Source organism: Pinus tabuliformis, chromosome 2_2 (assembly GCF_031772625.1).
Source record: "Pinus tabuliformis cultivar Carrire ecotype Pingquan chromosome 2_2, CPIR1, whole genome shotgun sequence".
Classification (NCBI taxonomy): domain Eukaryota; kingdom Viridiplantae; phylum Streptophyta; class Pinopsida; order Pinales; family Pinaceae; genus Pinus; species Pinus tabuliformis.
In genome coordinates, this window is record NC_142300.1 from 619,244,259 (window position 1) to 619,257,590 (window position 13,332).

The following is a 13,332-nucleotide window of genomic DNA, read 5'->3' on the forward strand; positions in this document are numbered from 1 at the left end:
TCTCCATTATAGCCCAAACCTGTCTTGTTTAGAGGAGACCGCTGCACATTGATAATCTCATCCAAAGTTTCAGATCCTTTGACAAACTTAAGATTAATAGTTTTTGTTTTCTCAATTTCTTTTCTGAGACCAACAATTTCACCTTCTAGTTTTTCAAGATGTTTTTCCTTTTCATCAATTTGAAATTGCAAAGTATCAATGATCACACTCTTTTCTTCTATGCATCTCTTGAGTCTAGTAATTTCATTATAGAGATTATCCACATCTACAGCATCCTCATAATCATCATCTTCAAATGCCATTAATAGCTTATATTTATTACCTTGTTCATCTTCATCACTGTTTGATAAGCCATCACTATCTTCATGGGTGTAGTAGCTTTTCTTATTTGCACTTTGTTTCTTATTCCATCTAGCAGGTTCTTTTCCTTTATCCTTATTAGGACATTTTGCAGCATAATGACCTACTCTTCCACAAGCAAAGCATTTGAAAGGTAGCTTACCTCTGAACCTTCCAGCACCCCTTTGAAGATTTCTGACAAAATTTGATTCTTCTTCCTCTTCTTCTGGAACATGGCTTGCTTCATAGTAATCTTCTTTTCTTGATGCCTTAAAAGCAGCTTCCCTTCTGTCTGATGGACCTCCCTTTCTCATTTCATAAGCAGTTAGAATTCCATGTAGCTGAGACATAGTGAGAACTTTGAGATTTTCCTTTTCTTCTATTGCAGATACTTTAGATTCAAACTTGGGGGATAATGATCTTAGAATCTTTTGAACTACTATAGTCTCTTTTATTTCTTCACCCAAATTTTTCATACAATTAACAATCTCATCTACCCGAAGAAAATAATTAGCCACACTTTCATCATTATACATCTTGAGGGTCTCATATTGAATCCTGAGAGTTTGAAGTTTAGCTTGCTTTACCTGTTCATCTCCTTCATAGCTAGTGATCATTTTGTCCCATATCTCTTTTGCTGATTTGAAGTGCATGACCTTCATGAATTCTGTTTGAGATATACTTCCTAATAGAGTACTGACTGCTTTTGCATTTGTTTCATATGCCTTTTTCTCAGCTGGATCTGTAGGAGTAGCTGAAGGAAAACATAGCCTGTTTCTACAATGTCCCAAACTTCTGTACCAAGAGATTGAAGATATGCAGTAACTCTTACCTTCCAATAATTGAAATTTGTTCCATCAAAAACCGGTGGCCTGATTGATGCTTCTTTTTCGTAGTTGCTCATGATGAATGATCTTCCTTCAAGCGATCAAGCTTCTCTGAAGGACCTGCTCTGATACCAATTGTTGGAAATAATACTGAGAGGGGGGGTGAATCAGTATTATCTGATTAATCAAACTTTTTAAATGCTCAGAAACATATACGCTACTTCAGTTAAGTGAACCAGCGTGTACACGCTACTGTGACGAAGTAAAACAGCGTATAGGAAGAAAACTCACAATTTAGTTAGCTTATTCTTCAATTAAGTGCATCAGGACATTATTCATCACATTAACAGTAAACATGTGCAGTAAAACAGAACAGATAAAAAGCCACACACATGAACACCAAGATATAAGGTGGAAACCCAATGTGGGTGAAAACCACCTGCTGCAAGTTGTCTCTATCTTTCTTTAATATGAAACTTCAGTTTACAATCTTTTGTACTGGTGCAGCCTTATACCAGTACGCAGGCTACAACCTGCAGAAGGCTTCAACCTTCTCTCGTTCTCCAAACTTCCTTGGAAGGGAGCTCCAACCCCCTTTGCTCTTGTACTAGCCAAGATACTAGTACGTAGGTGCTGACCTACAATCTTCCTTCTTTCAGATATCACTTTTCATACATTTTCAGACTTGGATATTCCTGAAGCACAACATTACAATCTGAAGACCACAAATCATTCAATTTCCACAACAGATCATTGAAGCATAAAACAACCAAACTTTGAATCACTGAACCACTGAACCCTGTCAATCACCAGTTACCAGAACACAGAGCAGACTACAGAACTCTGCAATAACAGTCAGACCCCACTGTAAACCCAAAATCAAGCTTCAAAAGATATACGCTACTTCAATGAGCAAAACCCGCGTATACACGCTCTTTTACCGAAGCCAACCTGCGTACAGATCTAAAAATAAACTTTCTCAATTTGCAGTTGTACCAGACATTAGTTAGATCCAAAACGTAACATTGCGACAATATGCAGATCTAGAAATACGCATAATCAACCATATCATGATAGTGCATTTCAAACCATTAGATCCCGATCTATCCTTAGATCTAGTCTTCCATCAACCGATGTGATCTCTCCTTGGCTTAGATCAAGCAACCCAGAACCTGCATATCAGATCTCTTTCTCTCTTAGATATTCAAGCCTTGTCGAAAGATGATTTTGCCTAATGATCTTCTTCTCCTTATATAGTCTTAGGCCTAGCTCAATACCAAGAGCCAAAACCATAGTAACACAATACCATCAACTTCAAAACTAGGGATCGACACGCCCGTCGAGACACAATGGTCCGAAATCATAGGCACAACTTCCAAGGACTAACCACCATGGACCAAAGGAACCTTTCCACATACACGCTCTTTTTATGAATCTAACTTGCGTGTACACGCGACTTGGGCTTAACGAAACGGCGTGTATGAGCTTCCTTGGTATGCTGTACTGAGATCTGTCTTCTGATTAAGTTGCCATCACCTGTACCAACCTCTGAGCACCTGTACCATCCTCTGAGTGAGTTGCCATCAAGGACAACACTTGAATCATAATGCCAACAAGGGAGCTACAACTCCCTCAGCTCTTGTACTAGCTGATCCATTTACTAGTACGTAGGTGCTGACCCTACAACCTTCAGGGACCACGTTTCATCAATTTTCAGACTGGATCCAAGAGTACAAAGCAAACATTACCGCAATACAATCATCAACTTATACTTGCATCATAATTCATTAAACAACCCAATACCGAATCACTGAAACCCTGTCATCAAGAACACAGAACCCAAACCAGAATCTAGAACTCTGCAACAACCACCAGAATCAGCAACAACCTGAAATATCAACCCTTATCATGCATACGCTACTTCACTGTACCAAAACCGCGTGTATACGCGCTTTCTCCAAAGGCAACCCGCGTGCAGATCTAGAAATGATTACTTCTGCCTTTGCTGTCAGATCCGACCCTTGCCAAGCGTCCCGTACAGATAACCAGCAATACCAGATCCTCTCACTGCGTCAGACACCCACACACTTCTCTTTGCCTAGTGATCTTCTCCTTATATAGCCTTAGGCCTTGTTCAATACCAAGAGCCAAAACCATAGAAACACAATACCATCAACTTCAAAACTAGGGATCGACACGCCCGTCGAGACACAATGGTCCGAAACCATAGGCACAACTTCCAAGGACTAACCGCCATGGACCAAAGGTACTTTTCCACATACACGCGCTTTTTCTGAAGCCAACCTGCGTGTACACGCGACTTGGGCTTAACAAACCTGCGTGTATGAACTTCCTTGGTAAGCTGTACTAGGATCTGTCTTCTGATTAAGTTGCCATTACCTGTACCAACTTCTGAGCATCTGTACCAACCTCTGAGTGAGTTGCCATCAAGGACAACACTTGAATCATAATGCCAACAATCTCCCCCTTTGGACTTGATGGCAACCACTACACCAAGTCACTCTCCCCCTTTGACATCAAGGGCAAAGGGCGGACCAAGATATTCTCTTCTTTGGTATACCTTCTGCTGTCCATACTCCCCCTGAGTACTTGCTGAAATCTCCAACTGTGCTCCCCCTTTGTGTATGCCAAAGTGTACCAATCTATCCATCCTGCTCTTGCTGAATTGTGCTGTTCATGCTCCCCTTGACTGTAGGCAAGATCTGCAAAAGATGTTCTTCAAGAAGAACAAGGACTTATACATCATAGAAGACCTTCCTATCACCAAAAGACTCAACATACATTCATCATTCATCCCAGGCATAGTGGGGAAACCAACATAGGCCGTTACATGACCTTGACACCATAAAAAGAGATATCACAAGAGATATATGACATAGAGACGAAATATCTAGACCAAGACTTATGAAAGCCACCAACAGCATCTGTATAAGCATCAGCCTGCAATCCCATTCCTAAACAGTAAGATGTATCATTTAGCTTCATAGACTTTATCAACAACTTCTAACCATAATGCCAACAATGCATTATTTGAAGGATATTCTCCCCCTGAGTGTGAGCCAACCATGTCTGAACCATTTCCTGAGTCTGTTCTGCTCCCCCTGAGCCTGAGCCAACCATGACTGAACCTGGGTCTGTTCTGCTGCCCTTTCTCCATATACGCGACTTTGCAGCCTGTAACTCGCGTATATACGCGACTTGTCTTCATTATTTCAGCGTATGCAGGATGGAATACTGAATCTCATCACTTTCAGATTCCCCTGTGTCTGTTATGTCAGCTGACTGAGTTGTCCCACACCTTTCTGTCTCTGTCTTCTTCAATTCCTGCAACTGTGATGATGTATGGTCCCCTTGTCTTGAATTTTGAAATCTGCTCCTGCATTCCCTTGCTTTATGCCCATAGTTGTTGCATGTATAACATCTTATATTTTTCATGTTCCTTCTATCACAATCAATTGCTTTGTGTCCATATGCATTGCAGGCAAAGCAATACCCTCTGAAATACTTGGGATGCGATGATCTTTCTTGAACCATTCTACTTCTGCATCTGGCTGCAACATGTCCAAGATTATGACATACATAACATTCAACATTATTCAGTGGAGGAAATAATCGTCTATCACGTCCATAGTTAGGAGTAAAGGATCTTCCTTGAGGAATTTCTTTCCTTGGTTGTTCCTTGAGCATTTCAGATTTCTCATTAGAGTTTCTTGCCTCACCTTGTGAACTAGATTCACCTTCACCATATTCATGAAAACCAAGACCAGTCTTGATAGCAGGAGATCTTTGACTATTAAGAATATCATCCAAGACTTTAGAACTATCTTGAAATCGTAAGAGCTTATCCTTTTCTTCTAGTTTACCTTTCAAGATATTTACCTCAACCTGATGTTGTTCTTCCTTTTTCAGATACTGCTTCCTTAGGTCTTCTTCAACTTTTCTCCCTTCTTCCACTTGTCGCTTTAGTTTGATCACTTCATGTTCTTGATCTTCAAGATCTTCTTTTAGAGAGAGGATCTTTGATTCAAGTCTCTGAATAGTTGTGCTCTGATCTTTTGCTATATCCTGCAATCTCTCCCTTACCCTGGTTTCTGTTTCCAATAGTTCTTTTAATTTGGCAGCTTCTTCAGTTTCTGCATTCTTCTCTTCATGTGCCATGAGACTTTTAATATCCTCGCTATTATTGGATGAAGCATTCTTCTTCTTGTGCGCCATGAGACTTCTAATATCTTCACTATCATTTAATGAACTTTTAATATGGGAATAATAGCTTCTACCATCTTCTTCATATATCCTTTCTTTGTTATGAGGACATCTAGCAGCATAGTGACCAACTCTACCACATAGAAAACATTTGAAAGGCAGCTTATCTTTGAACCGTCCAGTTCCCCGTTCAAGATTCTTGACAAAATTTACCTCATCTTCTTCCTCTGACACTTCGAATGCGGCCTCTGGTGGTACCTCTTGTCGCATTTCAAAAGCAGTTAAGATCCCGTGAAGCTGTGACATGGTAACTTTCCGCACATTCTCCTTTTCTTCTATGGCAGATACTTTAGAATCAAATTTAGTAGACAGAGATCTCAAAACCTTTTGAACTAAGACAACTTCCTCAAATTCTTCACCCAGATCCCTCATACAATTCACAATCTCATCCATATGCAGGAAATAATTAGCTACGCTTTCATTACTTCGCATCTTAAGAGTTTCATACCGGATTCTGAGAGTTTGAAGCTTCGCTATTTTTACCTGATCATCTCCTTCGTAGCTTGTAACGATTTTGTCCCATATTTCTTTAGCTGATTTGAGATGCATGATCTTCATAAATTCTGATTGAGTCAAAGTACTCAATAGGACATTAACTACTTTGGCATTGAGCTCATATTGCTTTTTCTCTGCTGGATCTGTAGGAGTTGCTGATGGGAATTTGTATCCTCCTTCTACGAGTCCCCAAACTTCTGCTCCAAGAGACTGTAGATATGCAGTGGTTCTTATCTTCCAGTGAGTAAAATTGTTCCCGTCAAAGACTGGTGGCCTGATGTGTGCCTCTCTTTCTGGATTAGCCATTTTGATGGATCTTTTCCTTCAAGCGATCAAGCTTCCTCTGAAGGACCTGCTCTGATACCAATTGTTGGAAATAATACTGAGAGGGGGGGTGAATCAGTATTATCAGATCAATAAAACCTTTTCAATTTCATACTCAGAAACATATACGCGACTTCAGTTAAGTGAATCCGCGTGTACACGCGACTGTGTTTAAAGCAACTAGCGTATATGCAGATATCTTATAATTCAGTTAATCTTATCTTCAGTAAATGCATCAGAACATTATTAAGCAATTTAACAGTAAACAGGTGCAGTATAACAGAACATCACACAAGAGCCACACACATGAACACCATGATATAAGGTGGAAACCCAATGTGGGTGAAAACCACCTGCTGCAATTCGTCTCTTTCTTCTTTAATGAGAAACTTCTTTTACAATATACTGGTGCAGTCCTTTACCAGTATGCAGGCTACAACCTGCAGAGGGCTACAACCCTCTCTTTCGTTTTCCAACTACTTCTGGAAGGGAGCTACAACTCCCTCAGCTCTTGTACTAGCTGATCCATTTACTAGTACGTAGGTGCTGACCCTACAACCTTCAGGGACCACGTTTCATCAATTTTCAGACTGGATCCAAGAGTACAAAGCAAACATTACCGCAATACAATCATCAACTTATACTTGCATCATAATTCATTAAACAACCCAATACCGAATCACTGAAACCCTGTCATCAAGAACACAGAACCCAAACCAGAATCTAGAACTCTGCAACAACCACCAGAATCAGCAACAACCTGAAATATCAACCCTTATCATGCATACGCTACTTCACTGTACCAAAACCGCGTGTATACGCGCTTTCTCCAAAGGCAACCCGCGTGCAGATCTAGAAATGATTACTTCTGCCTTTGCTGTCAGATCCGACCCTTGCCAAGCGTCCCGTACAGATAACCAGCAATACCAGATCCTCTCACTGCGTCAGACACCCACACACTTCTCTTTGCCTAGTGATCTTCTCCTTATATAGCCTTAGGCCTTGTTCAATACCAAGAGCCAAAACCATAGAAACACAATACCATCAACTTCAAAACTAGGGATCGACACGCCCGTCGAGACACAATGGTCCGAAACCATAGGCACAACTTCCAAGGACTAACCGCCATGGACCAAAGGTACTTTTCCACATACACGCGCTTTTTCTGAAGCCAACCTGCGTGTACACGCGACTTGGGCTTAACAAACCTGCGTGTATGAACTTCCTTGGTAAGCTGTACTAGGATCTGTCTTCTGATTAAGTTGCCATTACCTGTACCAACTTCTGAGCATCTGTACCAACCTCTGAGTGAGTTGCCATCAAGGACAACACTTGAATCATAATGCCAACAGAATAAACCCCAATTGTGTATATTTTTTGAGTTTTAATTATAGATTTATTAGATCTATTGCAATGAATTTTCTAGTGGAATAACCATGGTAGTTTACGAATCAAATTAGAACTAGAATTTATGAACTAAAAGAAAAGGTAAATAACAATTTAATGGTCTAGAAAGTAACAAGATATCAAACCTAACAAAGAGGAAATGAATAAGCTTATAGAGTTAGACCATGAACACAACAAAAGAAACTTGAATCTCATAATTTTTGGCTTGAAAGAGGAGAAAAAGAGAGGACATACTAACTCTTGTCAAGTAAGAAATACAATGTAAACTATCAATTGAAACAAGTAGTCTCATAGAAGTAAAGAGATTGAGAAAAATAATTGAGCATAATAATTAGTCAATTCATGTTAAGATAGGCTCTAATGCCCATATATATGGCATACTCAGTAAAACCCAAAAGTCCCAAATAGTTAAGAATATTTTGAATGAATATCTAATTCTAGAATATCATGTTGAATTTAGGAAGAAAATTCAAAAAGTAAAAGAAATGAAGAAGGAAGGAAAATAAACGATAACTAGAAATATAATTTGTAACTTATTATTAGGGATTAGACATAAGAAAAGACAACTAAAATTGGAATTTAGGATACTTTATATCCTCTCTTGGAACTATTGTGGCTTTCCATGGAGCGTAGGTCCCATGTCACGATGTTGGATCATGAGAAAAATTGATATTATAGTGTTTATTGAAGCTTGGAAGCATGAAGAAGCCTAGGTCCCTAACATGGAAGGTTTTGTATTGTGGTCGATATATAACAATAGGTCCTACCATGTATGGTTGGAGGAAAATCTTGTGACATAAAGAGTAACATTTTCCCTCATATTAGGCTTCATATGAAAGACTATTTCAATTAGTACATGTGGATGGATATTTCACATATTAATGCCAAAAATATTTACATAGCGATATGTTATTTTGCACCTATTAATTCTTCATTTTATAATAAAAACAATCTAGATAATAATTGCCCTTATAATGAATTATAATAAGATATTGTAAAATTGAGAAATGAAGGCAATATCCTATTGCTTGTAGACTTTAATGCCAGAATAAGAACTAATAAAGGTATTACTTAAGCAACGATTCCAACTCTAGTTATATATGACTAGATGAGGACTTTGACTTAAATAGTAGATACACAAGAAACTTTAAAGACTTGGTTGAGAAAATATTTAGGTCTTAGCCAATCATGCGCTATAGTTCTCAAGATATGATAATTTATAGTAGTTTAAAAAAGTATCCAAAATCATTTAGGATGACTTGCATCCATGGGCCGCACGGTAGTATTGTAGGGAATATGCCAGATTTGATATCACCAAATGAAACAAATAGTAGATATTGACATCTTAAATGAGCACGAGTGATTCAAATCATGAAATTTAATGCCAACCCTAAACTTTCTCACACACAAAACCCCATATAAGAGAATTATGATAGCCAAAAGCATTTGATCTTCGAAAAATTAACATTGATCTTTTGTAAAGGGTTTAAATAATGAATTAGGTATCCTATCAACTAAGGACAATATTAAAGACTTCTATCATGGTTTTATGATAACCCTCTCCACTTTCATCAGTAAGTTCTCTATGAAGGTTTTGAGTAAAAAACAAAATAGAATGAGGAGTGTAAGAATGTAAGAAAATCCACTAGGGATGCCTCTAATGAGTCCCTAAAATTTGACAAGATAAATTGGTACAAAGCCCAAATTAAAAGAAGAAAATATGTAGCAAGATAAGCTTTTACACCTCTCTAAGCTAGATCTTAAGAAATTCTAAAGAAAATTTCTAACTTGTAAAACTAAATATCATTTCTTTGAGGGATTGGAATTCCTACCTTAGATTTTTTATGCATCATCTAATGTTGTAATCAACATTTAAACCGTTTCTACAAAGGACTACTTTTTTTCTTTAGAATACACAGAGTTTTGGGTTTATAACTCACAAACGGGAAAACTAAAGACATAGAAATATGTTTTTTTAGATTCTCATGGGCCTGTGATTTGATACATGATTTTTTCGAAGTAAACTCCACATTAGACATTTTGATAGGTCAATGTTTAGAATCTATTAACCAGATTCATCATCAGGACAAAAAAGTCAAGGAGAAAAAGGAAGGAGGGAAAGTTATAAATGCAAGATAGAGAAGGGATAGAGAAGAGAAGGGAAGTGGAGGAGAAGCATTGGTTGAAGACTTTCACAGGAAAAAAACCAAATGGCTAAAAACTTGAATTATTAGGTTAAGGAAAAATAAAGGAAAGTTAATGTAAATTTTTTTCATTAGAATAATAGATTTTTGTAATAAGTAAAAGTTAATAAATTAATTAATATATAAAATAATATGTAAAATTAATAACAATATATAAATTAATGTATTAATATATAATTTAGTATTATATAAATTAATAATAATATAATATATATAATTTAATGTAATAATAAATATATAACTCAATAGTATAATAAATTAAATTCAATTAATTAAATAGTTATATTTAATATTAATTACTTTATTATTAGTATTAAATACTAGGAGGAATATCTGAGAGGAGAAAGGAAAGGAGGGGAAGAAGGAAGCTAAAAATTAAGAAGTTAGAGGAGAGGAGAGGAGAGGTATAAGAAAATGAGAGGTATAGGGAGGGGATGGAGGAGAGGAGAGAAAATGAAAAATGTAAAATAGGCTAGGAGGGAAAGGAGAGAAGAGGGAGAAAAGAAAAAAAAAAATTGAAAAATATAAGGGAGATGAAGAGGGAAACAAAGATTAGGTTCAACAATAGGGGGATTATGAATGGTCACTTAGTGGAAGCCAACTTTTACTAATTTCCAAGTCTTCATTTCTATCTAGGCTGCTAGGACTTTTAGAAATTTCTAGGGCCTCTCTAGTGTGTCTCTTAAAATAATGATTTTCTCTAGCAAGACTTTGGGTGTCTTTAATACAAACATTATGTTTTATTTTGATCAAATGTTTATATAGGGCCGATGATCTGATACATTCATGATGTCTGCAATGTGTTCCTTCATTCTTGTCTTGAATGATCCCCCATTTTCACCAATGTATCATTTCATGCGAGAACAATAAACCTTGCAAACCCCTCTCTGTCGGTGATTGCCAATATCATCCTTAATATACCTTATCTTCTATTTCACCGTGATCAAGGGTTAGAAGGATGTGACAATGTTATTCATTTTTAGCACTCTTGCCATCTTATTAGTAACTCCTTAAATGTAGGGAATGTATTCCTTTTAACAATGTTGTTATCAATAGATTTTGTTTGGATTGGCATTCTTCTTTTAACTTTGGTAAAGGTCTTCTTAATGTCTCTTTCTTTATAGCCTATATTTTTAAAAACGTTCGCTAGGTGATCAAATTCTTCTTATAAATGTTATGAGTCACATCTCCTAAATTCTCTAGTGGCCAAGGTGTTTAAAATGCTCTACCAAGTGGGAATCCTAAAAATTGAAAGACCCATCCTCGTCTCTTACATTCACAAGCTCCTCAATATAATCATTTAATAGGGTTGTCTTAAAATCTAAATCAAAAGTATCATTGTTCCTATTTTAAAGGGAGGGTAAAAGAAATCCCTCTAATTATAGGACTATTATGATTACCCTTGCTTTACCCAGAATATATGGAATTATTCTAGAAAAGAAGATCAATGTAGGGATAGAAAATTGCAAAAGAAGAATTAAATACCATGTCGATCTAGAAGCTATCATTCTACTATGAATGCTCTGTTATGATTTGGAATATTATAGAAGACTATCACAATAATAAAACCAAGCTCTTGTGTTGCTTCATTGACTTTAGAAAAGGATTTAGCATGGTGCCTAGAACTAACTATTGGAATAGATTAGAAGAGCTAAAATTTCCTTTTGGGTTGATAATTGTTGCAATAAGGCTGTATGAGAACATTGTTACCAATTTTAGGGATAGTAACCATTAGTCTAAAGAAGAGCAAGATTTCCCTTTATCTGCCACATTTTTTGACACATATCAACAAGTTAGAAGGTTGTTTGTAAGAAGCTACATGCATCAATATGTCTCTAGTTGCAATAACAATCATCATTCTTTTTTATGTTGACAATATTGTTCTTATGACAAGGAGTCTCGTGATCTCAACAAGTAATTAAAAGTCATCAAGGATTTTTGTGGTAATATGGGTGTCATTGTTAATCAAAACAAAGCTAAGGTTATGACAATTAAATTCAAACATATCACTTACACTTACTTCGTGCATGAAAATAACATCATGGAGGAAGTCACTTCATACAAATATATCCAATTGGTCTTCATCACAGCTTAAATGGAATTGTAACATTAATAAAACCATCATAGATCTATCTTTACTTTGGATCTACCAAGAGGGATCAAATCTTTTTTCACTCTATGCTAGTTGGCATATCAAGATATTTGATCCCAATTAGTGCCTAATAGATCTAGAGTAAAGATGGATCTATCCTGGTTTAATTTCTCTTTTTAAATAGGCTATATTCCACTTGAATACCATGGGTCAATACCATTGGTTCTCAATACCATGGGTCAATACCATGTGCCATCTTTATTTTTATTAATATTAATATTAGGGTTATTTTTTTTTGCATGGTATTAATAACAATTTGGCCCATAGGCTTCACCTAAATAAAACCTCTTTTTGAGTGTTGGTAAATATAAAGTGAATTATAGAGTAAATATAAAAAAAATGTTTTACTTATTTACCATACCTGTGGTTTATTTATATTTTTAATATTTTACCATACACCTTTTATAAATATGGTGTTTGGCCCATGGTATTTATCCCATGGTATTAAAATGGTATTTGACCCATAAGCTTCACCTAAATAAAGCCCTTTTTTGGAGTATTCGTAAATATAAAGAGGTTTATGGAGTAACTATAAAAAGAGGTTTTATTTATTTACCATACCCCTAGTTCATTTATATTTTTATTTATTTACCATAGCTTTGGAGTAAGTATAAATGGATGTTTTATTTACCATACCATACCTCCAATTTATTTATATTTCTATTTATTTACCATACCTATTTTTTTAGTGTTCATAAACCTCTTTATATTTTAAATTTATATTGTGTTTATACATAATAATAATAATTAGATTGATTTCTAAATAGGGCCGATAATAGATGAAGAATGCTAAGGGTGCAATGATAAATGGAGGGTGGAAAGCTTATTATGGGCTTGAAAACAATTATAATGAACAAACCTTTAGCTTTGGGATAGTAAAAATTCTCTCTCGAGACTTTCGTCACTTTGAATACTTTGAATATTTTACATGGTTGTGAAGTTTTGGTTATTTAACCACTCTAAAGAATCACAAAAAAACATTAAGTAAACCAAAAAAAGTTTATACCTTATAATCTTAAAATTAAAAGCAACACACTTTATTTTATCCATCTCATCGAAGTGAATCTTTCTCCATTGAGAATATCGTTGTAACTAGGTACTTAATGCCAAAAAAACAAGATAACTAGATACTTAATGCAAAAAAACAAAATAACAAGAAGAGAAAATGCTTCCTCAAATTACTTCACACTGGTCAAAACCACGTCTGGCTCAAGCAGGGTTTGCATCAAGATGCCAAGTCTTGGTTGAACTCATTAAAGCATCAAGGAAGAGATCACTTTACAGTATAATGACCCGTCTG